General features: G+C 44.5%; 3 long non-coding RNA genes across 10 annotated transcripts in view; 1 reads left to right on the forward strand and 2 right to left on the reverse strand.

The window, feature by feature from the left end:
* Window positions 1–11520, forward strand: part of LOC121031548 (uncharacterized) — a 53577-nt gene extending 42057 nt beyond the window's left edge. The window contains exon 3 of the long non-coding RNA XR_005790778.1: window positions 11144–11520. This is a non-coding gene — a long non-coding RNA (uncharacterized LOC121031548). The remainder of the gene's footprint in view (window positions 1–11143) is intronic.
* LOC121031543 (uncharacterized) overlaps window positions 1–26474 on the reverse strand; it is a 222481-nt gene that overhangs the window by 100557 nt on the left and 95450 nt on the right. The gene's annotated exons all lie outside the window — the stretch shown is intronic.
* Window positions 1–26474, reverse strand: part of LOC121031546 (uncharacterized) — a 135188-nt gene that overhangs the window by 43408 nt on the left and 65306 nt on the right. The window lies entirely within an intron of this gene.

A 26474-nucleotide genomic window follows, 5' to 3' on the forward strand; every position in this document is an offset into this window, starting at 1 on the left:
GGTCTTCTCTTCCCATCCCCTTGAGGTGAGTGAGCTGCCAGTTACTCTCTTATGTGTTTCTTCAGGACTTCAACTGGCAAATTTCAGCCAGAGTGCTTGATCTACTGCACCTGGCTCCACAGATCTCTGCACCCATGACGGGCCCTTTTCATGTTATTTTGTGTTTGGGACGCTGCTGTGGGCTATGGGCTTCTTGCCTGGAGCAGGTGTTCCATGCAGTTATTTCCCCACAGTGTCTCGGGAGTGGAAGGAAGCTCACCTAATGACTTTTCCCTTCCAGTGCCTATACACTCCTCTCCCTTTGGGGATGAGGGTAGGTGGGGAGGCCCAGCTGGGCAGTTCAGTAAGTACTAGCTCACTCCTGGTTTGGGGGCCTCTGGCAGTCACTCTTCTTCCTGAGTCAGGAGGAAGAGCTGTGGGCTCCCAGAACTTTTTGCTCCCTTCTTGGCTTCCTCGTTTCCAGAACCAGCCATACTATCCCCTCCCGTACAAAACCATGTTCATTCCATGTCAGAAAAATCATTTGAAATTTGCAAATAGGCAGAAGAGCTGGCAGGATATTTTCTGTGCACTGCTGGGCTTGACTTACTGTCATCTCTGAGCAAAGGATAACGTGGAGGTTTTTATCAGAGATGAAAATCATTCTATTAGAACAGATGATCCCAAAAGTTACGGTTTATTGTCTTGTTGGACATCAAGCAGTTTTCTGTCTAACCCCAAAATGTTATTCTAACATTCTCTATAAGACCTTAGCTTCTCAAATGTTCTTTGAATTAATCTTAACATTTTATTGGTTCTCCCACTAATTGATGAGGTGAAGAAGATTTTGACACCTGTTCATTTTATATTTGTATGAGAGTCATGATATTATTATTATTTTTTTTTGGAAAGTTATGTTAACACTGTTTTATTGTATTCAGGGATAAACAAAACGGAGAGCGTTAGACTTTGCAGTATAACCATTTTTATAAATTATGCTGCTGAACTTCTCTCTTCCTATTATTTACTTTTCACATGAAAAATTGTTTAGGGGCGCCTGGGTGGCTCAGTCGGTTAAGTGGCCGACTTCGGCTCAGGTCATGATCTCGCGGTCCGTGAGTTCGAGCCCCGCATCGGGCTCTGGGCTGATGGCTCAGAGCCTGGAGCCTGTTTCCGATTCTGTGTCTACCTCTCTCTGACCCTCCCCCGTTCATGCTCTGTCTCTCTCTGTCTCAAAAATAAATAAACGTTAAAAAAATTTAAAAAAAAAAAAAGAAAAATTGTTTAAATCCTCTTTTCATTTATAAAGAAAAAGCCCCCAGTAATCCTCTACCATTCTGTAGCTGCCATATAATACTCCCTTTGTTCGACAAAGTAGTTTTTTTTTTTTTAATTTTTTTTTCAACGTTTATATATATTTTTGGGACAGAGAGAGACAGAGCATGAACAGGCGAGGGGCAGAGAGAGAGGGAGACACAGAATCGGAAACAGGCTCCAGGCTCTGAGCCATCAGCCCAGAGCCCGACGCGGGGCTCAAACTCACGGACCGCGAGATCGTGACCTGGCTGAAGTCGGACGCTTAACCGACTGCGCCACCCAGGCGCCCCACGACAAAGTAGTTTTAAAAAGTTGTGTGAGTTGTTTAAAAAGTTGTCTCAGACCAAAATCTAAGGCAATCCATGAAAAATATCATTGAATATACAAAGTTAGTGGTAGATGGGTGTGAAAATTTTCATGCCTACGTGAGGTAATTACAACGACAAGAAAGGAGTTCTTAATGCTTTCCCACTGACTCTGCGCAAAGTTTTGACCTCAGCTGGACAGTTTCAGGATCTCCACTGACCCTTTACGTCAGTCAGTTTTAACTACCTCTCATAGTAAGTGAAAGTTTCCAGTTTCAACACCTCTGCACAGACTTTCTCTTGTATCACCATAGAAACAAGACCCTCACTGTAGAGGAAAAAAGAATCCACATTATAATGAGGAAGATTGCTGTAAGATATGGATTAATGAGCTGAACAGCAAACACAGTGGAAGTTGCAGCAGGAGGGAACCGAGTGACAGCAAGGACGGTTGGAGGAAGGAGACAGGATGTTTTGTTGACCTCGGAAGGGAGAGACAAGATGTAGAGTCTAACTCCTGTTCTGTGCGCCTGAGTTCTCACACATCGCGATACTTACAAGGAGGCTCCTGCTATGGTGATAGACCAGTGATAGCAAGAAGCATACTCATGACCCTGGCTTCACATTATTTTGGGGGATCCGGCAAAACTGATACATGCGATTTAATAAGTGTTATGGACTGAATGTTTGCGTTCCCCCAAAATTACATGTTGAAATCTAATCCCCAGTGTGGTGGTATTTTGGAGGTAGAGGCTTTCAGAGGTAATTTGGTCCTCCTGATGAAGCCCCCACAATGGGCTCAGTGCCCTCTAAGAAGAGGACAGAAGGCTAGCTTGTTCTCTTTCCACCCTGTGAAGGCACAATGAGAAGTCAGCAATCCGTAACTGCAAATAGGGTTTTCACCAGAACCTGACCATGCTGGCACCCTGATCTCAGACCAACAGCCTCCAGAAATGGGAGAAGTAAGTTTCTGTTGTTTGTAAGTGACCCAGTCTATAGCTACTTTCTTATGGCAGCCCAAATGAAGACAATAAGCTTAACAAAGAGAGTGTGCAAATTAACAAGAAAAATAATTTTTAAGCAGACAAGTGGGCAAAATTTATGAAAAATAGTGCATAACGAGGAAATGTAACTGGCCAACAAACATATGAAAAAATTCAACTTAATTAATAATTAAGGAACTATAAGTAAAACTCACAATGCCTTACCATTTTGCCCAACAAATTGACAAAGATTTTAAAAGGATAATATTTAACCGTGACGAGGGATGAGATGAGTACATTCATACATTTTTGGTGGAGATGGAATCTCTGCAAATTTTTGGGAAAGTGATTTAGTATTATAAGTCAAGAACTTCAATCCACTTATTTGTTTGTTTGTTTAAAAGTTTATTTATTTTGAGGGGCACCTGGGTGGCTTAGTCGGTTGAGCATCCAACTTTGGCTCAGGTCATGATCTCTTCGGTTTGTGAGTTTGAGCCCTGCGTCGAGCTCTGTGCTGATAGCTTGGAGCCTAGAGCCTGCTTAGGATTCTGTGTCTCCTCCTCTCTCTGCCCCTCCCATGCTCATGCTCTGTCTCTGTCTCTCAGTAATAAATAAACGTTAAAAAAAAAAAAAAGGTTTATTTATTTTGAGAGAGAGAGAGAGAGAGAGAGTGTGTGTGTGTGCATGCACTCGTGCACACATGCAGGGGAAGGATAGAGAGAGGGAGAGAGAGACTCCCAAGCAGGCTCCACTGAGCTGCAAGCGCAGAGTCCAATGTGGGGCTCAAACTCACAAGCCATGAGATCATGACCTGAGTTGCAATCGCTTTGGAGACTCAATAGACTGAGCCACCTAGGCGCCCCCAAAACTTCAATGCATTTAATCTAGGATTTCCACTTATGGGAGCCTATACTAGAGAAATAATTTATGAACTGTTGAGTGTAAAAATTATTTATAAAATCAAAATATTGGTAAAAGCCTGAGCGCTCCCAAATAGGGAAACTGTTCATTGTGTATATTTGCCAGTCTCCCCTTGCTCACTTCACTTCAACCACATTGTGCCCCAGCTTCTCTGTGAGCAGGACAGGCTTGCTCCAACATTAAGATAATTGCTCTTGCTGTTCGCTTTCCTTGGAATACTCTCCCCCACAGATACCTGCGTGGTTGGCAACCTTCGCTCATCCAGGTCTTCATTCAAATGTCATTTTCAACGTTTATTTATTTTTGGGACAGAGAGAGACAGAGCATGAACAGGGGAGGGGCAGAGAGAGAGGGAGACACAGAATCGGAAACAGGCTCCAGGCTCTGAGCCATCAGCCCAGAGCCCGACGTGGGGCTCGAACTCACGGACCGCGAGATCGTGACCTGGCTGAAGTCGGACGCTTAACCGACTGCGCCACCCAGGCGCCCCTCAAATGTCATTTTCTATGTGACACCCTTTTAAAAACTGCACCCCTCTACTATATTCCTTTCCCTGGCTTCATTTTTCTTCCTAGCCTTTATCCCCATCTAACATGCTATGTAGGACTTCGATTACAAGTCAATCTATCTACAAAGTTCATCATTGTCTAGTAGCCTTGAAAAAGGTTTTAAATTTTAAAGCCCAATTAAATTCTACATTTCATTGCACTGCAAGTTATTGCATGTTTCTAAAAATAAGACAGAAAGATGGACCTTTGAGTCAAATCAAGATTTAAAAGGGCAGAGACTCCAAAATGTGAAATTGGCTGAGTGAGAAGCCATCTTTCCTTGTGATGTGATAGTGACGTAGCTGGTTAAACTATTCCTCGCTGCAGTCCAGGATATTAGAAAATACTGGCTGCGTAGAGGAGGAAAAATAAATTTCCCTCTATCCTCCTAGGTTTTCGGCTGAGATACCCCCCTGGAACAAAAGAGAGATTAACAGGAGAAAAACAAATTTAATTTCATACCTACAGGACCCCAGAGATATGAGGCCCAAAGAAGTGACCAAAGCAGGCAGCTTTTATTTTATGTGTTGACAAGTAAAGGATAAATTTGTGAAGAATGGACAAGACAGAGAAGTTAGAGCTGGGGGTAAATTAGAAAGTAAAAAGGTTTGTTTACACAGTCTTCTCAGCTCCAAATTCCCTGTCTCTGGTGATAAGGACGTTCCCTTTCCTCCTGGCACAAAGAGGGTACATTTCCCAGGGGAGATTTCTTTTCTGCTTTTAGGGAGACAAAGGACGGTCAGAGTGTCCTTCTTATATGGGCTGTTTCTTATGCAATTCTAATTCAAACTAATCAATATGCACATTTTGGGGTAGCCTGCCCTGAATCCCCTCAGCTGTTTCTTGCCGCTTTTAGAAAGGTCTTACAAAACAGAAACAAGCTTTGATCTGAACTGACCTGGTTGAAAGCAGAAAGGAGACAGCACACAGCTTTGTTAATAGAGACCCCTCTGCCCATGGCAAGATTGCTAAGGTTCAGTTAGTTACTTATGCTTCTTGTGGAACTGCAAAACCCAGACTTTCCTGCCCTGTTCTAAAATTAGCATAAAAGGCAAGCGGTGGGGGGAACACCACAGGGACACCTGAGAGGCCAGAGAAATGAAGGAAGCCAGCTTCCTTGGGCCCTTCCCACATACCTTCTTCTTGGAATATGATTTAGGTAATCCTTCCTGCTGTCAGGGTCAGACAGTGGGCTATAGCCTGATCACAGGCACAGATTATTCTGCCTCGGCTATTGTTTCACAATGCCAAGAGAGAAACAGTTGGATTTATAAGAGCTCCTCCCAACTCCCCCTTTCCTCCATAAAAGAGTGTTCCTCTCTTTCGTTCTCCAGACTTGCTGATGGTTTTGCTGTAGCTTGCATGTACCAAATTGCAATTTTCTGTTATTCCCCAATAAACCCATCTTGCTGGTCGAATAACTGTCAGTTTTATTTTGATAAATTTTCATAAATTTTATAAACTTATTATTTTCTAATAAATCCCTTTCTTGGTAAATAAATTTGAGTTGGATTTCTGACTTGTAAGAGAAAGGCTCCTGCCTCATACAGTAACTGACCATCCGATCTTCCATGTACCACAACCTGGCTTTGGTCCCAGGATGTCCACAACTGCTCTTGCCATTCACCATTGACTTTCTGGTTTCTAAATCTGATGAACCCTTTTCGATATTTAACTCCCTGGATCTATTTATTGAGTTTGATGCTATTTATGGCTTTTTTTTCTTCCTTGAAATTCTCCTCCATTGACTTTGAAGAGACATTGGCTTTTTTTTTTTTTTTTTTTTTTTTTTGGTGGTTGTTCCTACTTTTTTGTTTCTCCTTAATTTATTTTCCAGACCAGTGCTTTTCTCTAAAATGATTTGCTCCCAGTGTTATGCTCTTGACCTTTTTATTGTCTCATGAGACAAGTTCTCTCTGGGTGACACCGTTCATGTCCAGAGCTTCAGGATCTTTACCTTTTGACTCTTGACTTCTAGACTCATACAGTCCACTGCCAACTGGAGGTCTCCTCTCAACTTGCCTCAGACATCCTCAAAAGTAACATCTCTCAAATCCAATCTCACTGTTTATCAACCCAAATACGCCCTTCTTCTTGCGTTCCAGTCACAGTGACTGGTACCACATTTAAGTATTTGTCTTTGTTAGAAATCTGAGTGTTGTTGCTGGCTCTACCTCTTCTTTAGCCTTTCATCCAATTCTGTCAAATATTTCTCAAATCTGTAGCTGAATCTCTTACTGTTTTTGCCTTAGTTTGGTCCAGGACTATGTAGGCTCTGCATCGCATGACTCCAGGAGCGTCAAGGTAACCTCACGGTGAATGGAGTTATGATGGTAATGGCCCTGATTTAGGCCCTCATAATTTCTCACTTGGGCTTCTACTGCTTCTTTCTAATGTTCTCCTCACCTCCAGGCTCATTTCTCTTTAACCCTTTCTCCAGGTGGGGTGAAAGATTTCTTCTAAATGCAAATGGGTGTATATTAATTTTCTGCTACAAATTTCACTGCTTGCCATACTTTTCTACCTTAATCTTTCACCAGTTCAACTTTCTTTTGGTGCTTTAGTCTTACCAAGTATTTGGATTTCCCCAAATGTTCCCTGCTTTTTTCTGCTCGATGCATTTGCATGTATGCCCCCAGTGCTTTGAAAATACATCCTTCCATCTTGCTAACTTATTTAACTACCTTCCTGATTCAGTCAAGGATTAGTGTCCCAGACCACCCCAGTTTGAATTGGTGACCTTTCCTATCTATGTCTTACATTTATCTCCATCATGCACACATCACACTGTGTTGAAATATGTAGTTACTTATCAGTCTTGTCCATTAGATGTAGAGAGAAGAGACCTTGTGTTATTTATCTGAGTTATTTATTCTCAGGTCTTGGTATGTCACTTGGTGCATATTAAATGTTCAATAATTTTTAAAAAATAGTAAAAAGTTAACAATTTTTGGCATCTGGCATCCAGCCAGTCCAGTCACATATGTTGTGAATATATGTATGAAATTATCTATATCTATATCTATATATCTATATGACAAAACCCATAAAATTTAAAGATAAAAACATAAACAAAATTAAAATCTAGAGTAATATTTAGGGATAACCTTAAATTGGATGAGATTTTTTTAAAAAAGATTTTATCTTTAAGTAATATCTACACCCAACTTGGGGCTCGAACTCATAACCCCAAGATCAAGAGTCACATGCTTCATTGACTGAGCCAACCAGGCACCTCTGGATGAGATATTCTTAAATATGGCATGAAACCCAGAGCTCATGAGTGAGAAAGATAAATGCAAAAGATAAATATATTTGGCTACATAACAGTTCAACATTTTTGCATAGCAAAAGACACCATAAACAAAGACAAATGATAGCCCTGGAGCAAATATGTGCAACACATACAATTGATTATATAACGAGCTCCTATAAATCGATTCCGCCCAGACCCCAAACAGTTCAATAGAATAGTGGGGAAAATATGAAATAAAAAATTCACAGAAGCATATAATCAAAATGATCAATAAACATGAAAAGATATTAATTTCTAGCAGTAAAGAAAATTCAAATTTAAGTAAATATGCGATACCAGTTTTTTTGAGATATATATTTTACTTCTTCTCCTTCCTGATAAAAGCATCCTCCTCCTCAGCCTGCTTTTCTTTTTTTATATTGCCCTTTATCTTATTTTTCCTTCCATTCCCCTATGTTCATCTGTTTTGTTTCTTAAATTTCAGAGATGACTGAAATGATATTTATCTTTCTCTGACTGACTTATTTTGCTTAGCATAATACCCTCAAGGTATCATTCTTTTTGATTATGCAATAACACTATTAATGTATGGCATAATCTTCACCCTCTTTCCTAAATAAAAAGGAATCTGAAACTAAAAGCCTGGTGTCTACCTTTTGCAACTTTCTCTATGTTCAAAAATATATGCAAAGTATGATTACAAAAACATAGAGTTTTGTTGCTGATTTTTTTTTTTTAGTCGTAAGGATTTATTTGGTGTCTCATATTATCTTTTTTATTGAGGTATGGTCTATATACAATATTATATTAGTTTCAGTGTACAACATAGTGATTCAACTTTTTTTTGAGAGAGAGAGAGAGAGAGAGAGAAAGAAAGAGAGTACGTGCGAGCATGAGAGGGGCAGAGTCAGAGGTAGAGAGAGAATCTCAAACAGGCTCTAGCCCAGGGTGGAGCCCAACACAGGGCTTGATCTCATAACCATGAGACCATGACCTGAGCCAAAATTAGGAGTCAGGCACTTAACTGACTGAGCCGCCCAGGTGCTCCATGATTCAACATTTATATACATTACAAAATGATTCCCATAATAAGGTACATACCATCTGCACCATACAAACTTATTATATTACTGACTATCTTCCTCATGATGTACTTCACATCCTCGTGATTTATTTATTCTATAACCGGAAATTCATATCCTTTAATCACCTTTATCTATTTCACACACCTCCCCACACCCTCACATCTGGCAACCACCTGTTTGTCTCTGTATTTATAACTCTGTTTCTGTTTTTTTGTTTTGTTTTGTTTTTGTTCTTTCAATTCCACATGTAAGTGAAGTCATAATGGTATTTGTCTTTCTCTATCAGATATTTGTTTTTGTAAAAATGGTACCCATTTCTCTGCAATTTGCTTTTCTCACTTGATAATATATAAGGAACATCCTTATATAAAAGGACATATATAAAGAAATAATATATGCATGCTTCATTATTTTGAAATCCTGCATAATAATCTCTTGAGTGGATATGTTACAATGTATTTAGCTTTTTGTTAATTTATCCACAGAAAGAAGAGTAAGTAGTTTACAAAAAATAAGAATTAGATTGGTATCAGATTTGTCAGCAATAATGGATGCTAGAAGACAATGTGTTTAAGGAAGGATGTTTTCAACAGATAAAATTTTACAGTTCCTGAAGAAGCTGCAACAGTTATGAACGTTTATGCCCCCAATACAATGGCAGCCTAGTGACTTTTGCAAGGCCATGTAACCCAGACATGACCATACTGGGCTTGCATACTCTGAATTTCTGTGCACATCAATACCAAAATAAGCAAAATTTGAATAGCCAGTGTTACAAATAGTAAAGGAAATGGGTCCTGTTTCCTGTTTTCACTGCTGTTAAGGATAAAATGGTACATGGGGCGCCTTGGTGGCTCAGTCGGTTAAGCGTCTGACTTCGGCTCAGGTCATTATCTCACAGTTCCTGGGTTCGAGCCCTGCGTAGGGCTCTGTGCTGACATCTCAGAGCCTGGAGCCTGTTTCAGATTCTGTGTCTCCCTCTCTATCTCTGCCCCTCCCCTGATCATGCTCTGTCTCTGTCTCAAAAATATACATTAAAAAAAATTTTTTTAAAGGATAAAATGGTACAGGCTTTCTGAAAAGTAGTTGGACAGCTGCTTCAAGACTTTAAACTATTCATACCTGTCTCCTAGAAGTGCTACTTATCTGTCTTTAGCCTAAAGATTTAATTAGGTGGAGAAGCAAAGCTTTATCAACAAAGATGAGCACAGCATATATGTAATAAGGAAAAACTGAAAAAAATGTAAATAATTCAACAATAGGGAAATTGCTAATTGCAGATCATTTATGAGGTGGCATATACATCTTCTAAAAACCATACTTTTTAAGACTGTCGAATGCTGTGAAGACTGCTCAGGGTATAATATTAATGGTAAAAACAGCAAAACCAAAAACAAACATGGGTTTCATGGTAAAATATTTTGTACCCTGTAAGTATGTTACTGTAATATCTACTTAATACTTGGTTATAAAATTAAACAAACCATCACAGAACACTAGGACCAACCGCAAACTTAGAAAAACTAGATATTCAAGGAGAAGGTGTTGGAAAATTTCATTGCATATGAAGGTACATTGATTGGTGTTTCTGCAGAGAACAAGAGGGCCCCTTTCACTGAATTGTAGTTTGTTCTGTTAATCTGTTAAGCACCTAGAAGTGCATAACAATGTTCTGAGTGTGGTGCTAACACCACACACAAAAAGCAGTCACTGTCTCAAAGGCATTTAATGTCAAATGTCAGAAATACAGATGAGTATGTTACCAACTGAAATAAGTAGTTATAGTCTTTACAAACATGCACTGAGTGAAATAGAGAATTACGGTTGTGTTGGTGGCTTGAACATGAAATGACACTCCTGATGTGGGACTCAGATAGCTTCTAAAATCTTCCCATCATTACCATTTTCCTCCCCTAACTTTGCACTTATTCCCACTTGGGGCTCTCCCACTATGAATATGAAGCAGGCTCCAAGCTGTCAGCACATAGCCTCACGTGGGGCTTGAACTCATGAACTGCAAGATCATGACCAGAGCCGAAGTCTGACGCTCAACTGACTGAGCCACCCAGGCACCCCATGAGACAGGCTTCAAGCATAGAATACAGACTAGTTTCCAACGCTCAGTATGCAAAATGAATCATTTTTATATTCATTATATATTTAAATGGTAACATTTTGGATATAATTAAATGAAACATTAAATTTCATATGCTTCTTTTGTTTTTTAATGTAGCTGTCAGAAAAATTTTAATTACATATGTGTTTCCATTTCTGGATCACATTAATCTATAGCCTTTTTAAAATTTGAACTATTAATTTCAGAGATAGGTGTGTTAAATTAATCTGCTAAGATTGGGATTTAACAACTTTGAAGTTACACTGCCAGGTCCCAAAAGATTCATAACATATTACCTTGGGGGGGTGTACCTTTTATTAATATAAAAAACTATCCTTATTTGTCCCTTTTTAGTGCTTCTTGCCTTGAATTCTGTTTTCTCTGATTTTAACATTTCTATTTGCTTTCTTTTCGTTAGCATTTTACATAGTTATCTTTCCCTATTCCTTTTCAAATGTCCTGCATCATTTTGTTCTAGGTATGTGTTTTGTAAACTGCGTACAATTATTATTTTTAAATACACTTTGACAGGCTCTTCTTTTCAATCTATTAATTCAATTCATTTGCCTTTATTGTGATTATTAACATATTACAACTGGTTCCTGAACATTTCTTTTGCGTTTCTGATTACAGAGGCATTGTTCCCTCTTTCCTGACTTCTGATTTATTGGATCAGTGCCCTTCCCTTCTCATTCTTACATTGGAACTGACACCTGTGCTCCTGGCTGCCTGGCAGAAGGGCAGAGACTAGAGAAGAAACATCCTTCCAATACAGCATCTGCACAGTCACCCTGACTACTGGCCTCTCCTGCTGCCTCCCATGTCTGCTGCTTCCTGGCTCAGAGCACCATAACCTTCTCATCTTTTGACAGAGTCCTCTTTTCTGGGACTTGGGACTATGGTTCCATCTTTAAGATGGCTCCTCATTCCTCACAAATTCTAGATCATCAAGAACACCACTTCATATTTATATGTGCTTCTATTGATTTTGTTAACCTTAAAAATAAAACTGCCAGTTATTTTATCAGCAACAGTGGGTTTATTCAGGAATAGTAGAGAATTGCAACTCGGGACACGTAAACTACTACAAAACCACCAGCAAATTCCAGGAACAAGAGAGGAACACTCTTTTATACAGGAAAGGGGGAAGCTGGGAGCAGTTGGAAGTATCATGGCTTCTCATTGGCTGAGTTGTGACTGTCTCTCATTGGCTGCACCATTACTGGGGGAAAAGAAAATCTTCCTTCTGGTGGGGTTGTAAAGTAGCATAGGCTTGCAAGGTAAGTCTCTTCCTGTTGGTGTCTACAATTGTCAGTGAGTGGTAGGGCTGAGAGTTTCTCTTCTGGCCTCCTGACTCCCCTTTAGTGAGGTTTCCTTTTATTAATTTTCCCAATTTTTTCTTTGTTCTCTTAATATTTTTCACAATATCTAGTGATTTCATGTGGAGAGACAAGCAGAAGTATGGTTTAATTTATTGTCATCTCACTATGATATATTTACTTTCTGCTTTTTTCCTGTATCTGTTTTTTGTCTTAATATAATTTTAGTCCAATATTTGCATACATAATTTTGTGTCTTGATTTTCCACTTAGTATTTTAAGTTAAGTATTTTCCCCATACTATTATACATATTTTAAAATTTCATTTTAAATGTCTGTATAATAAATACAGGGCACCTGGGTGGCTCAGTCGGTTAGGCATCTGATTCTTGGTTTCAGCTCAGGTCATGATCTCAAGGTTTATGAGATTGACCCCACATCAGGCTCTGTGCTGACAGCATGGAACCTGCTTGGGATTCATTCTCTCCCTCCCTCTCTGCCCCTCCCCAGCTCTCACCCTTTCTCTATCTCTCTCAAAAATAAAAAAATAATAAATGTTTGTCTAATATCTCATTAAGGAAAAATATCCAACATTTCCCTGTTATTAGGAATTAAGGTTATTTGCATTTATCTGCTGTTAAAAATTATAAAGTTACTGGTACATATAGCTATATTTTATATTTTGAATTGCAGTCTTGGGTGGGGTGCTAAGGTTCATATAATTGCTAGCAAAGAGTTTAGGTCTTTCCAGATTTACTCTAATTTTAACAATTAGACAATATATGTGTGTGCTTAGAGCATGCAGGTTTCTCTGTGCTATTGCAGTTCTTTTAGATCACCTGTCACTGAACACCAGGAGATGAGAACAACTCCTCCATAGGCATAGATCTGGATCTGGGATGTAGTATTCAATCTATGTGGATGCCCATGGGTACAGAATGTTCTCTGTTTCAAAACTCTCAGAAGGGTGAGTTATAGCAACGTTGACCACATTTTTCTGGACCACAACAGGAACACATCTCATATATTGTCCTGGTCTGACAAATGTTCTATATCTGTACTATTCAATAGGATAGTCATTAACCACATGTGCCTAGTGAGTGCTTGAAATGTGGCCAGTATGAGTTCAGAACTGGGGTAAATGTAAACTACATACTGGATTTCAAAGACTTGGTATGACAAAAAGTAAACTGTATCATTAATAACTTTTTACATTGATTACATATTGAAATAATAATATGTGGCTCACCTTGTAGTTTCATTGCCAACATTTTTCTATTTCATGCCATTTGGGATCAGGGATGTGTGAAACCATGGATACAGCTGTTTCTTATCTCTTCTTGCCATAACACTTTGTCATTAATTTCCTGAAACTCCCAGTCCACACTGCAGAGGCTCACTCTATCTCACCTGCATCAGGGTCAGCTTCTGCTAGCCCCGCCCCACCCCCACCCCTGCTTTTTTTTGAGAGAGAGAGAAAAGCATGCTCACATGCACACACATGAACTTGGGGGGGTGGGCAGAAGAGGGGAGAGGGGAGAGGGGAGAAAGAGAGAGAGAGAGAGAGAGAGAGAGAGAGAGAGAGAGAGAGAGAGAGAGAGAGAATCTTAAGCAGGCTCCATGCTCAGTGTGGAGCTTGATGTGGGGCTTGATCCCAAGACCCTTGGGATCATGACCTGAGCCAAAATCAAGAATCAGACACTCAACCAACTGTGCCACGCAGATGCCCCTCTTCTGCTAGCCTTTTAGCTTGAGCATTTGAGAATTTGAGAATCTAAGGATCATGATTTCCCTCCTGCCCTTGACTTTCTAGCATTCCTGCTTGCTGAAGGTCAGTGCAGGAAGTTAGTGGGCCCTAATGTTAGGTGCTGAGAAGCATTCTTAAGTTTTTCTCCCTGAGGTATACAAGTTTGAAATAACTGAAATCGAGAGCTTTAGATTAAAAGTGCACAAATACAGAAAGCTCTTGTATAGGAATATGTAGATTGGCCCATTCATTTATTCATTCACTTATTCATTCAACAAATATTTATTGAATGCATACTCTGTGTCAGTCACTGTTCTAGGCACTTGGGATACATCAGTCAACAAGACAAAGAGCTTACTTTCTAGCAGGAGATATAGACAATAAACAGGAGACATTATAAATAAGTAAATTAAATAGTATGTTGGAAATTTAGTATAGTGGAAAAGAAAAAGTAAAGCGGTTTAAGAGGGATTCAGTGTGCTAAAAGGAGAGAGGAATACAGAGTGGCCAGGCTTGGCTTCATTGAGAAGTGACATTTAAGCAAAGACTTGCAGAAGGGGAAGATGATTAAGTGTGAAGATATCTTGGGGAAAGGCATTTCAGGAAGAGGGAACAGTCAATGAAGAAGCCTTAAGGCAGAAGTATGTTTGTCATGTTTGAGGAACACAAGGCCAGTGTGGCTGGGAGGATAGTAGCAATGAAGTCAGAGAAGTAAGGAGACAGCACAGTACATTTAGACCCTTCTAGAACATGGTAAGGATTTGGACTTTGCTATGGTGTGAATGTTTGTGTCTCCTCAAAATTCATATGTTGAGATGAACCCTAAGTTGATGGTATGAGGAGGTGAGGCATTTGGGATGTCCTCAGGTCATGAGGGTAGAGCCCTCACCCTCATGAATGGGACTAGTGCCCTTATGAAAGAAGCCTGAGAAAGCTGTCTATGAACCAGCAGGCTAGCCATTACCAGACACCAAATTTGCCAGCACCTTGATCTTGAACTTCCCAGCATCCAGATGGCAGAAAATGAATGTTTTGTCACTTAGAAGCCACTAGTCAATGGTAATTTTGTTATAGCAGTCCAAGTGGACTAAGACAGACTTCTACCCTGAATGATAAAACTGCAAGTCTTCAAGAAAAGGAATCACCTGGGGGTATCTGGGTGGATCATTTGGTTAAGTGTCTGACTCTTGATTTCAGCTCAGGTCATGATCTCACAGTTCATGGATTAGAGCCCCGCTTTGGGCTCTGTGCTGGTGCTGGTGGCATGCAGCCTGCTTGGGATTTGCTCTCTGCCCCACCCCCACTTACACGTACCTTTTCTCTCTCTCTCAGAATAGATAAACATTAGAAAGAAAGAAAGAAAGAAAGAAAGAAAGAAAGAAAGAAAGAAAAAGAAAAAGAAAGAAAGAAGGGAAGGAGGGAGGGAGGAAAGAAAGAAAAGGGATCATGTGCTCTGGCTGATGTGTTTAAGGATAACTAGACCCCTGTGTCGAGGAGGGACTTTAGGCAGGCTGGGATAGAAGGGAGAGAGCTAGCGGTGGCTCCCACCAGCTGGTAGCAGTGCAAGTGGTGACAGTATTACATTTCGATAGAGAGAGAGGGGTAGAATCAATAGGATTTCCTGACAGAGTGGATGTGAGGTATGAGACAGAGAGGCTGTTGACATCCTGACGTCCACCTTATAAGAACACCTGATCTTTCCTGAATGGTCTGTCATTGTCTGCCTTTAAAATCCTTCCTCTTCCTCTCTTTAAATAATGATGGGGCGGGGCGCCTGGGTGGCGCAATCGGTTAAGCGTCCGACTTCAGCCAGGTCACGATCTCGCGGTCCGTGAGTTCGAGCCCCGCGTCGGGCTCTGGGCTGATGGCTCGGAGCCTAGAGCCTGTTTCCGATTCTGTGTCTTCCTCTCTCTCTGCCCCTCCCCCGTTCATGCTCTGTCTCTCTCTGTCCCAAAAATGGATAAACGTTGAAAAAAAAAAAATTAAAAAAAAAAATTAAAAAAAAAAAAAATAATGATGGGGCTAAGTTATACCCAAAGCTCACCCTACAGACTATTTCCTCAGTACCTTGCAGAAAACACCAAACAAAAATACCATTTTAAAAGAGGTGTATTTTTTTTTTCTTTTAGAATGTAAGCTCCTCAAGAGCAGGGACAATGTTTTCTGTATGTTCTATTGTGCCTAGTACACTGTAAATGCTCAATAAATATTGATGATGGGAAAAAAAAAAATAAAAAATAAGAACACCTGAGCCAGAACCACCAGGTCAGCCACTCCTGAATTCTTGCCCCATGAGACTCTGAGATAATAAATGACTGTTGTCCGAAGTCACCAAATATCAGTGTATTTTGTTATGTGGAAATTGGGTAACTAATACGGTCTCCAGACCAAACTCCTCCTGTTTCCCCCAAATGTGTTCTAGCTGCAGTTTTCTCTACCTCAGATGATGGTGATGTCATTCTTCCAATTGCCCACGCTTCAGACTCTGGAGTCATTCTTGGTCCCTCTCTTTGTAGCTGGCATCTGAAGTGGGGCAGTCTGGTGGGGCCGAGTCCTTACCTCATAGGGTCTGCGCTAAGTCCTGTTCATGTCAAAATTGGATGGAATTGTTGGACACACAGTTGGTGTCAGAGAACTGGAGATTGGTGTGGAAGAATGACAAGTGTTTGGTGTTGGAAAAAACCACAAGTTCAGCGTCAGAAAACATCGCACATTTCCCACCGGGGAAGGGGGAGTCTTTGGTCCCAGCTGGCAATTTGTCCAGGCAGCCAAGAGTGGGGTCCCTTGACCATTTTCAGACAATGAACTTGTTATATGACAAGTGTAGCTTTCCTCCTGGGCAGGGTTCTTGAGAGCACTGTAAAAGACTAGGACGGACCATCCAGAATGGGGAAGAAAATTAAATGTATAAAAGATGGACTATAGAAGAAGAGTGATTAGCCACTTCTATTAACTGGGACCTAGAATAAATTTTGAGTATGATGATTTGTCATTTATCACACTGAAGGAGATCAGTGCTTCCCTGACAAGGATGACGCCTTACTTAGTCTGTTCGAGGTGCTATAACAAAATACCATAAACGGGACTGATTAAAAACAGCAGAAATGTATTTCTCACCATTCTGGGGGCTACAAGTCTTGAGATCAGGGGCTAGTGTGGTCGGGTTCCAGCGAGGGCCTACCTCCCCACTGCAGGGGACTGACGTCTCATATCCTCAGAGAGCAGGGAGAGGAAGCAAGCTCTCCCATGACTCTTACAAGGGCACTGATCCCATTCTTGAGGGTTTCTACCCTATGACCTTGTCTAATCCTATGACCTCCCAAAGGCACTCCATCCTGATCCCATCATGTTGGGGTAGGTTTCAACATATGACTTGTGGGGGGACACAGACATTCAGCCCACAGCACCCACTCCTCTGTCCTAGCTGGTGAACATTCCCACCTCACCATTCTACAAGTGAATGGTGCCCGGAGGGCCCCACAGCCCTCTCCACCAAAATATATCCTGCTCTTTCCTCAAGCCTCTTCCTGCATAGGCCCTTCCTGCCCTCCATCCCTGGAGGATCACACTTGGCCCTTACACTAGACATTTGGACATCTGACTAGTTACTGTCACGTTATTGTTAATCACTTCCCATGGGATCAAATGAGACCATACATGTCCCAAGGGCAGAGAGGAGGCTTTTATGTTGCTTGTCCCCAGGCACCACCTGTTGAATCTCACAGACAAAAGACTGAGCATGAGCCTGGTTTCTTAAGAAGCAGGAGTTGAATGGTACAAAAGAATAGATGCTTCTTCAAACTAAAAAATGCTTAAATAGATTTTAGAAATATCAGTCAACCCTTTAAATGAAATTTTATAAGGATTTTCTTTGATAGATTTTTTTTTTTTTTTAATTTTTTTTTACCCACAAGTGTTCTACACGTCAAAAGTAAGTGACTTCTGGGGCGCCTGGGTGGCGCAGTCGGTTAAGCGTCCGACTTCAGCCAGGTCACGATCTCGCGGTCCGGGAGTTCGAGCCCCGAGTCAGGCTCTGGGCTGATGGCTCAGGGCCTGGAGCTTGTTTCCGATTCTGTGTCTCCCTCTCTCTCTGCCCCTCCCCTGTTCATGCTGTGTCTCTCTCTGTCCCAAAAATAAATAAACATTGAAAAAAAAAATTAAAAAAAAAAAAAAAAAGTAAGTGACTTCTTAGGGTAACAAGGATAGAAAGATCATTTGTAGGTCTTCAGGAAAGGTCGACGCAAGGATTGCACTGCCAGGAGTGAGAGGACGTATTGAACCTGAATTCTGACTGGCCTCTGGCTGAGTCAGTGCTCCTCCCCTTATGGCTTTGAGAGCTTGAGCAAGTTAGCAAACTTCTCTGAGCCTCAGTATCCTCATCTTTGAAATGGGAGTGATAATAACAATGTCTACCTCACAGGACCAAGGAGAAGATGACAGAAGAAAATGCATGTGGAATGCTTAGCACGACGGCCCCTCCCAGGGAAAATGCTCAATAGAAGAGAGCCATTATTATCGTTATTACTATTTTCCAATCTTCTCCAGGAGGCAGGGGAAGCTGGAAGGAGAGGGAGCGGAACCAGGGCGGCATTAGGAGGGAGACTTGTTTTGAGACAAGGCTGTGAGAAGGACAGCAAACTCCCAGTGGGATCTTGGAGCAATGGGCCTGAGCTGTTCCAAGGGCATGGCCTGGGGTCAGTGGGGGTGGGGGTAGGGAGGAGAGGCCTGGAGGGCTGCCTGGAGCACCCCTAGGAAAGTCTACAAGCCAAGGGGAGTGGCTGGGCTTTGTCCACAGCTGGATGAGAGCCATCAGAGAGGAGGGGATAACGTGGCCCCTGAGGCCCATAGAGAAGACACGTCTGGGGTCCCGGGCTGAGGTGAGGATGGTGGGAAGAGGAAGTTGCCATAACATGAGGAGAAAATGAAGACAGGGCCTGGGGCGATGGCTACACAATGTAGAGGAAGGATAGAAACAAGAGATAAGCAGAACAAGGGATGTGGTCAGGTAATGCGGTGGGGGGGTGGCGGGGGTGGGGGGCAAGGAATGGAGAAGTGAGCTCTGCTCCTTGCATGGGACTTTGGTGACCCTCTAAACAAGAACCACTTGGGTGTGACCATGTTCTCTCTGATGATGGAGTGGTCCACTGAGAAGTGGGAAGCTGGTCTGAGGGCTGGGTTGAGGACCACTCTGCATATTCCCTGTGAGACTGCAGGGAGTTTAGGGGATCCATGGGAGATACCACAGAGACACCACCATAAAGACACAGCTTCCACCATGCCAACTGCCTTCCTGGGGTTGGGTTCAGCAAGAGGGAGGCCTGACAACTGGCCACCATGCCTGGGGCTGCATCACGGACTTTAGGACTCTTCGTTGCTCCTTGGCCTCTCTCTCAGTGAGCATGCACAGCAGCAAGGCAGGCAGGAGTGGTGTGCTGGCTGATAAAGTGGCTGTGGTCACTGGGCCCACAAAGGGTGAGTAAATGGGAGACCCTGGCTGGCGTGTGCCAAAGGATGCAGTGTCCCCATTACAGGGTGGGCTCTGCCATCAACTCCCTTCTCCCACGTCCCTGTCCAATCCCCCCATTCCATCACCAGCTCTGGTAATCATCATCTTTCCAAGGGTGAGCTCTCTCATTAAACTCTCCTGTATCCCAGGAGCCAAGTAAGAAGGTGGAAAGAGCAGGTGCTTCGGACTCAGACCTGGATTTGAATGGGCTCCACGTTTATTTACCTGAGCAATTTTGACTTTACTTAACCACTTCTGTAAAATATGATAGTAATTGGATAATAATGCCTTTATGGTAGAGTGGATAATAGGATGGTGTTTAGGCCTATAAATGTTAGTTCTTCTTTCCTGCTCAAAAGATTTGGAGGCTGGGACGCAGGAGAATGTATTAAGATCAGGATCCCAGGAGGAGGGTGGGAGGGGTTTTGCACATGGCTTGGGATGGGTCACGTGGTGGTCAGCAGCCAGAAGCAGCAGAACGTGGACCGGGCAGTGGTGGCACTGCAGGGGGAGGGGCTGAGCGTGGTGGGCACCGTGTGCCACGTGGGGAAGGCCAAAGGCTGGGAGCAGCTGATGTCCACGGTGAGGGGCCACAGGGGCCTGGGGGTTGAGATGAAAACACACAGATCCAGTCTGGGGGAGGAGGGCTCTAAGTTAAAATGCTCCTCTCCTTAACATATTTTTGAATATTTACTATGTGCCAGGCATATACTAACACCCTGTCACATTAGTATGTGAAGCACTCGATGTTGTTATAACAGCTTTATGGTGGGAAACAGACCTGGAAAGGTTAAGTGGCAGGGATAATTTTGAACCAAGGTCTGCCTGACTCCCAAACCCACATTCCTAACCACCACTGTGGCTCTGCACCTGGGGGACACTGCAGGGAACCGACGCTGGAAGCCCAGTGAAGCTGGGACGACGTCTGTGACAGGGGCAGGTCTGTGGGCTGGACCAAGGGAGATGCCAGGTTGGGGAGCCCATCGTGGTCACTGCGGGAGTGGGGATTGTCCAGATGTGTTTTCCAGAGAAGAGACTCCAGGTGTATGGGGCTTGGAGAGTGAAGATTTTCAGAAATGAGGGAGAGTTAAGAAGAGCCGTCTGCCTGGAAGGACAGAGGGGGAGAGGAGAGAGCTCAGCAGGGCTGGGAACACGGAGCTCAGGTCAAGTACAGGGTGGTGACTTAGGCACTGTCCATTTTTCTCTCAGAGTTAAGTGTTAGGGTGAGAGAAATCAGCATGAGGCCCCATTGGAGGCTGCAGAAATGCTGCTCAGTGTTCTAGGACCCATCCGACAGGGAGCCTTCTCAGATGACTGTGGAGGGAAGGAGAAGGTTTCTGGTCCAGAGTTTCGACTCTTCCTCATCCTCTGTGCTTCCTCTGCCTCGTCCCAGGCCCAGGAGCACTGTGGGGGTGTGTAACACTGAGGTCAACCCCCTGGTGTGGGGGTACCCTGGGGGCCATGGGCAAGTATGGGACAAATTGAGGCCTGGGGAGCATGGAGCTGGGAGGTTTTTCCTTGTCTCCCATCTCTGCTCACACACCTGCAATGTTCCCAGCTGCTACCCGTGTATCTTGGGAGCCCACAGTCCCTAGTTCCATTGGGTGGAGCGCACCTGGGTCAGTCTGCCCAGGTGGCCAATGATACCGCAGATCTCTTCCAAGATCTGAAGGGACACACCCTGCTCTGGGCCAGAGCTTCTCTGCTGCCTCAGGGTTCTGAGGCTGTCTCAGTCTGGACTCACCGACACCCACTCTGATCTACCCTGGCTGTCCCAGGGACGCCTTACCCATCCACAGACACAGCAGAGAGGAGGGACCCCCATCCACACCTGCCATCCCACTGGAACCCACCAAGCATTCTAGGGGCTCCTGCTGCTCCTGCTGTCTGAAGGCCCCCTGAAGGGGGGTCTGCACAGTCCTGGCCCACCCCCTCTCCGGACCCTGTCAGTAGAGATGGGTCCAATGGTCAGGGTGAGCCATTTCCTCCTCATGGAGTCTTGTTCTTCTGACCAGCCCTGCTGTTCTGTCCTTAGACCCTGACCCACCTTCTCTGTTCAGTTCTCACATTCCCTGGCCTTCCTGGCTTAGCTTCTTGCTCACCCTCCTCAGCCCAGCCTCCAGCTTCTATAGGACACTCAAATTTCAGCACCAGCCTTGAACAGTGCCCCACACAGAACTGGTATTTACACAGTCTGAATTCTCACTCTCCTTATGAAAGCAGACGTTAATACACCAGCTTTCCTAATGTCCTTTCCTGATACTATTTTCACCGATGTGCTTTTCTGGAGAGTGATGTGCCCTGCAGAGAATCTGTGCAGTGAATAACAGTGAGGGGGTTCTTAGGCTAAGAATTCCTGGTGGACAGAGCAGGCCCCTCAGCCCCCTTCTCTTCTTCCACTCTGGGGCCACATGGAGAAGAGCAGTGCACACCCCCAGCTCCCTTCCACAACCAATCTGGCCTGTGGAACTGCAAGACAGAGAGGCCAGGGTACCTCACAGATCCCCTCTGCCCCCTCCTCTGATTTCAGATACCAGACATGAAGGTGAAAGCCCAGTCCCGCTGCCGAGCTGGCTGCTGCCATACATGGACAAGAGGAAGTAAGGGTAGGGAGGGTCCATGGAGTTGGGGTGACTGCCTTGGTTTCCTCTACGCCAAGGGGACCCTTGGAGAAGGGGCCACTAAGTAGAGTAGCCCAAAGATAGCAGGTCTGGATGCCAGACCCGTCTCCTGTCACCTCCTGAACCACATCTTTAGGGTCCCCAGGGGATGTGGCCAACACAGTGAAAGGGAACATTTGGAGGGAACGTGGAGGGAAGATTCCAAACCCACAGAGGAGCCCCTGGTCATCTCTGATGTGCTCTGTCCTTGAGAATGGCAGAGGCAGCTGCAAGAGACAGGGGCCTCATGGTATAACCCAGAGTGCTTAACCCCTCCAAAGAGGCCACAGGAAGTATTTCCCCTGCTCGCCAACTTTCTCCCTACTTTTGCTCTTCATCTCTTCCTGTGACCATCAGCAACTAGTTCCTGCTCTTGCTCTCAATTCAGACTTGGAACTTGGGTGACTCTACATGCATTTCCCTCCTATGGGAGTGGCCTTCCCTGGGGCTACTCTGACCTTGTACATGGCTGTCTCCATGTTCCTGGATCTGTTCTTCAGAGATCTAGCTGCTTATTGATCTCTGCTTACGGGACTGGTTCCAGCAAGTCCTGGATTTCCCAGCCAGGGAAACTGTGGCAGCACCCTCCCAGGTCCTACCTCCCCAGAGACCCTGGCACCATCTCCACTCTCCCTTCTTCTCATGCCTCAGTTCTGCCTCCTCAGCACTTGGGAGCCCATTTTCTGGAAGCATTGGGCTTCTCGGTTATGCCTACCTTCTACCTCATCACACCTGTCTGTCTCCTCACAGGGAAGGCTCTGTGGTGCTGATCACCACTGCTCACCTCAAACAGTGAGTGGGGAGCTTTGGAAAGGGCGGTGTGGTAGATGCCATGGCGTAGGGGAAGTGAATACTAATCCTGTGTTGTAATAAAATTCAAATGAATTGAATGCCATCCTGCCCACATTTAAAATTATGCTCATTGCCCTTATCTCATCCAGTCCCCACAACCCCGGGACGACTACATATGATTATGAGGCTGTTCACCATGCAAGAGAATCAAACCCAGGGACAAGCCGGGGCTGAAATCCAGTCTACGCTCTCCCTGCTGAGCCACGCACTGTGACCGGGCACTACATTTGCCAGAAGAAAGGAGATGTCTTTAACATTTGTATTTACCAAGTCAGGCTTCTGTGGAGCTGTAGTGTACATTAGAGAGTTCTTTTTAAAATTCACACGAGGGGAAAAACAGGAAAAAAAAAAAAAAAAAAAGGAAAGGAAAGGAAAAGAAATTCACACCAGGGGGCAGTATAGGCTCTCAGTGTCCCTACAAAACACTCTTGTGACTATCTATAGCAGAGCTCACATATTCCATGTGGCAGATGAGGAAATTGAGCCCTAGGTTGGCTGGTTCCTGGTACAGCAGGGATCCGGCCTCAGGGCTTTGCAGCCCAGTTTCCCCGACCTGGCCCGGAAGCTCCTCTCTCTGGGTCAAGGAAACATGGGCAAACATGGCCTCTGCCTGGCTGACTTTTCTTTAAGCCCAGGCTTCACCCAGCTCCTGCTCAGATTTTGTTCCTTGGTACTTCCCAGGGGCAGATTGGGAGAAAGGTCTGAGCAGGGCCTAGAAGTGAGCAGGTTCATCCTCCACAGCCCAGGAGGTCTGGCCGGAGCCTCTCCTCCCACCTATTGTGTATTTGTTCTGATTCATGTTCCTTCCTAGATGTTGGGGGCATGCACTGCCAGCAAAACTGCCCTGCTATTTACCAAGTCCTTGGCTGTGGAGCTGGCACCAAAGGGGATGCCGGTGAACTGCCCATCTCTAGGACTTCAGCCTTGCTGTGAGGATTCAGTAGCTCCCAGGCCAAACACCCTGTGCATTTCCCAGCCTAGCCACGCTCCCCGAGACACATGCTTAGGCTGCTCACTCTGAGACCCAGGCCTGCAGACACTGAGACCGGCCACTTCTCACTTCTCTGTACAGAATCACACTTCTGCCAAGGGCAGTCTCTGTTTTGCCCTTCACAACCTTATCTAGTACTGACCCTCTGAATTTTTTCAGGTTGAAGATAACCTGGCACTGAAAAATTCTTTTAAAGAAAAATCTCTATAGATGTAGTAGGGGGGTGCCTGGGTGGCTCAGTCAGTTAAAGCATCCGATTTTGGCTCAGGGTCATGATCTCGTGGTTTGTGAGTTCAAGTCCTGCATGGGGCTCTGTGCCGACAGCTCAGAGCCTGGAGCCTGCTTTGGATTCTGTGTCTCCCTCTCTCTCTGCCCCTCTCCTGCTCGCACTCTGTGTCTCTCAAAAATAAATAAACATTAAAAAAAAAATCTCTATGGATGCAGTGGAAGGTGGTCTCTGCAGAGGAGACAGGACTGTCTGACTGCATGCTTGTTCATGGGCCCTTCCTCTCACAGTATCTGGGGTTGCACAGCCCAGGATCTGGGATCTGGAGGGCAGGAAGGGCCCCACTATATCCCTTGAAATGGGATCCAGGGGTGGAGGGTATGCTGGGCCTCCAACCAAGTTAGCGGGGCCACAGGTCAGAGTTCATTAGCACAAGAGCCAAGACCTCAGGGCTGTCCTCCTTCCATGGAGGCAGGGCAGCCAGAGGACCATGGGGACTTATGTCCTTCCTGGGCTCTCTAGGCACCAGCTACATCATCTGTAGAACATTGTGGGGGTTGGCTTCTCCTTGAGGCCTTGATGTCCCCCACCAGGACTGGAAGCTCTCACTCTGGGTATAGATACCACATTTTGCCCTGGGAACCAGATGGTGATTGGATAGGAGAACAAAGTCCACCTAGGGGGTGTCCCAGCCCCAGGTGCTAGTTGACAAACAGAATTCTGAGACAGATCTAGTGTAGGGCATGATAGGTTATGGGACAGAATTGCTGCTGAGCAGTTACTGAGGTATAATCTACCTGATCTTTTTTTACTGGCCATTAACTTGTTTTGAAACTCTTAACCTTGTCTTCCTGTGAGGCTGGCAAATACAAGCAGCTGCTTTGCCTACAAATGCTGGCCCTACGTCAGTGTTCCCTTTCCTCCACTGTCCCCATCCTTAGGAAGCCCTTCCTCCACCCTTGTTACCAGCACTTGAGCATCCTGAGAAGTGGGAGAAGAGAGGTTTTTTTTGTTTGTTTTTTGTTTTTGTGTGTGTGTGTGTGGTTTTGTGTTTTTGGTTTTTTTTTTGTTTGTTTGTTTTTTTGACCTGAGAAGCTGAGGCGTGGATAAGTAAATGTCATGCCCACTGGCCCACCCAGAAGCATGAACAAGAGCTTGTCCCTTGGAAGGCTGGTGGCTCTAAGGAGAGATTCACCCAGTTCTCTCCCTCCCCATGCCCAGCCTGGGAGCCATAGAAATAATCCTGGGTTAGGAAAGGGCCATCTTCTGAGAGCCCCTTCTGCTACCGCCTTTACCTCTCTGGGCCTCAGTGTCTTCAGCTCTCAAATAAGGGGTTGGATTGATAACCTCCACGCCCTCTTCTCTGGCTTTCTGTCAGACTCACTCAGTGTTGCCTGATCCTGTAACCTCTAGGTCATGATAGTCTCAGTTCTGGCTCCCTTTGGCACATGCCACTTAGTCTTGCCATCATTATGAGGTGATGGCCTCTCTCAGAATCAGGTTTCTGTCAGGGAGCAAAGAAAATGGGGGAAATCTGGGTCCCTCAAAGGGCAGTTGGCTCAGACCCCCAGCCTCACCCCACATAGGGTTGCCCTTCTGGTCCAGTCACTGTGAAACTCCAGCCCTTGTCCAGTTCCTCCCCTGAGCTCTCACCACCGGCCCCACCACTTTGCACTAATGCCTTGCTGTGACCCTTCCCTCACGCCCCTCCCTTGGCTGGCTCAGCCCCTCAGGTCTCTCACTGTTTTCCCCAATGGCCTTTTAAAACTGCCATCGCTTCCCCACAGCTTCACTTCCGTTCACTTTAAGCAATGACCTTGTTGCATACTTCACAGAGAGAACAGTGGCAATAAGATGCTACGTGTCAACTTTCCCCACTCTGTTCAAGACATACTGGTGTTTGCTTCTATTCTTCTCTGGAAGGCATCGGTGGGAATAGGTGTATCTTTCCTCTGCAAGGGAACCCTTCCATATCCCCTGGGGATCCTACCCTCTCCACCCCCTCTGCACACCTCATTCCACAAACCATCTTCTCCCTTATCTGCAACTTGATTGATCGATTGATTGGTTTCACTTTAGAGAGAGAGCTCAAGCAGGGGAGGGGCAGAGGGAGAAGAAAAAGGAGAATCCTAACAGACTCCACGTTCCACAGAGCCCAAGGCAGGGCTCAATCCCATGCATTACCTGAGCTGAAATCAAGAGTTGGACAATCAACCGACTGAGCCGCCCACACGCCACCACCACCCCCCCACATCTGTAGCTTTAAAGACAAAAGCAACCAACAAACAAAACTCAGACTCTCATCTCTCTATCCTAGAGCTGCTATATTGCTTCCCCCCTTCTCGTAAGTAGTCCCTCTCTCTTGTGCCTCTGTAGGTTTCTTCATTATCAACGCACATGCTGAGGTTCCATTTTCCTGCCTTTGGGGCATTTAGGAATTTAACAAGCAGGTCCTTGCTGCTCTCCACATGCTCAAATACTCAGTAGGGTCTTCAAGGATTCTTCCCCAATTGTAGCCTCCATCTAGCCTCCAAGCCTGTTGCTCTCTTATTTTTTTTTTCTCTTCCATCCCCAAAATTGGTCATTTCTGCACTATGTCTACAGTGGCTGCTATCATGGGTTTAACTGCCTGCCCAATCGCCTATTCTATCATTTCAGTCCCA

This window comes from Herpailurus yagouaroundi, unplaced genomic scaffold (genome assembly GCF_014898765.1).
Source record: "Herpailurus yagouaroundi ecotype Mexico unplaced genomic scaffold, PumYag 141, whole genome shotgun sequence".
Lineage (NCBI taxonomy): Eukaryota > Metazoa > Chordata > Mammalia > Carnivora > Felidae > Herpailurus > Herpailurus yagouaroundi.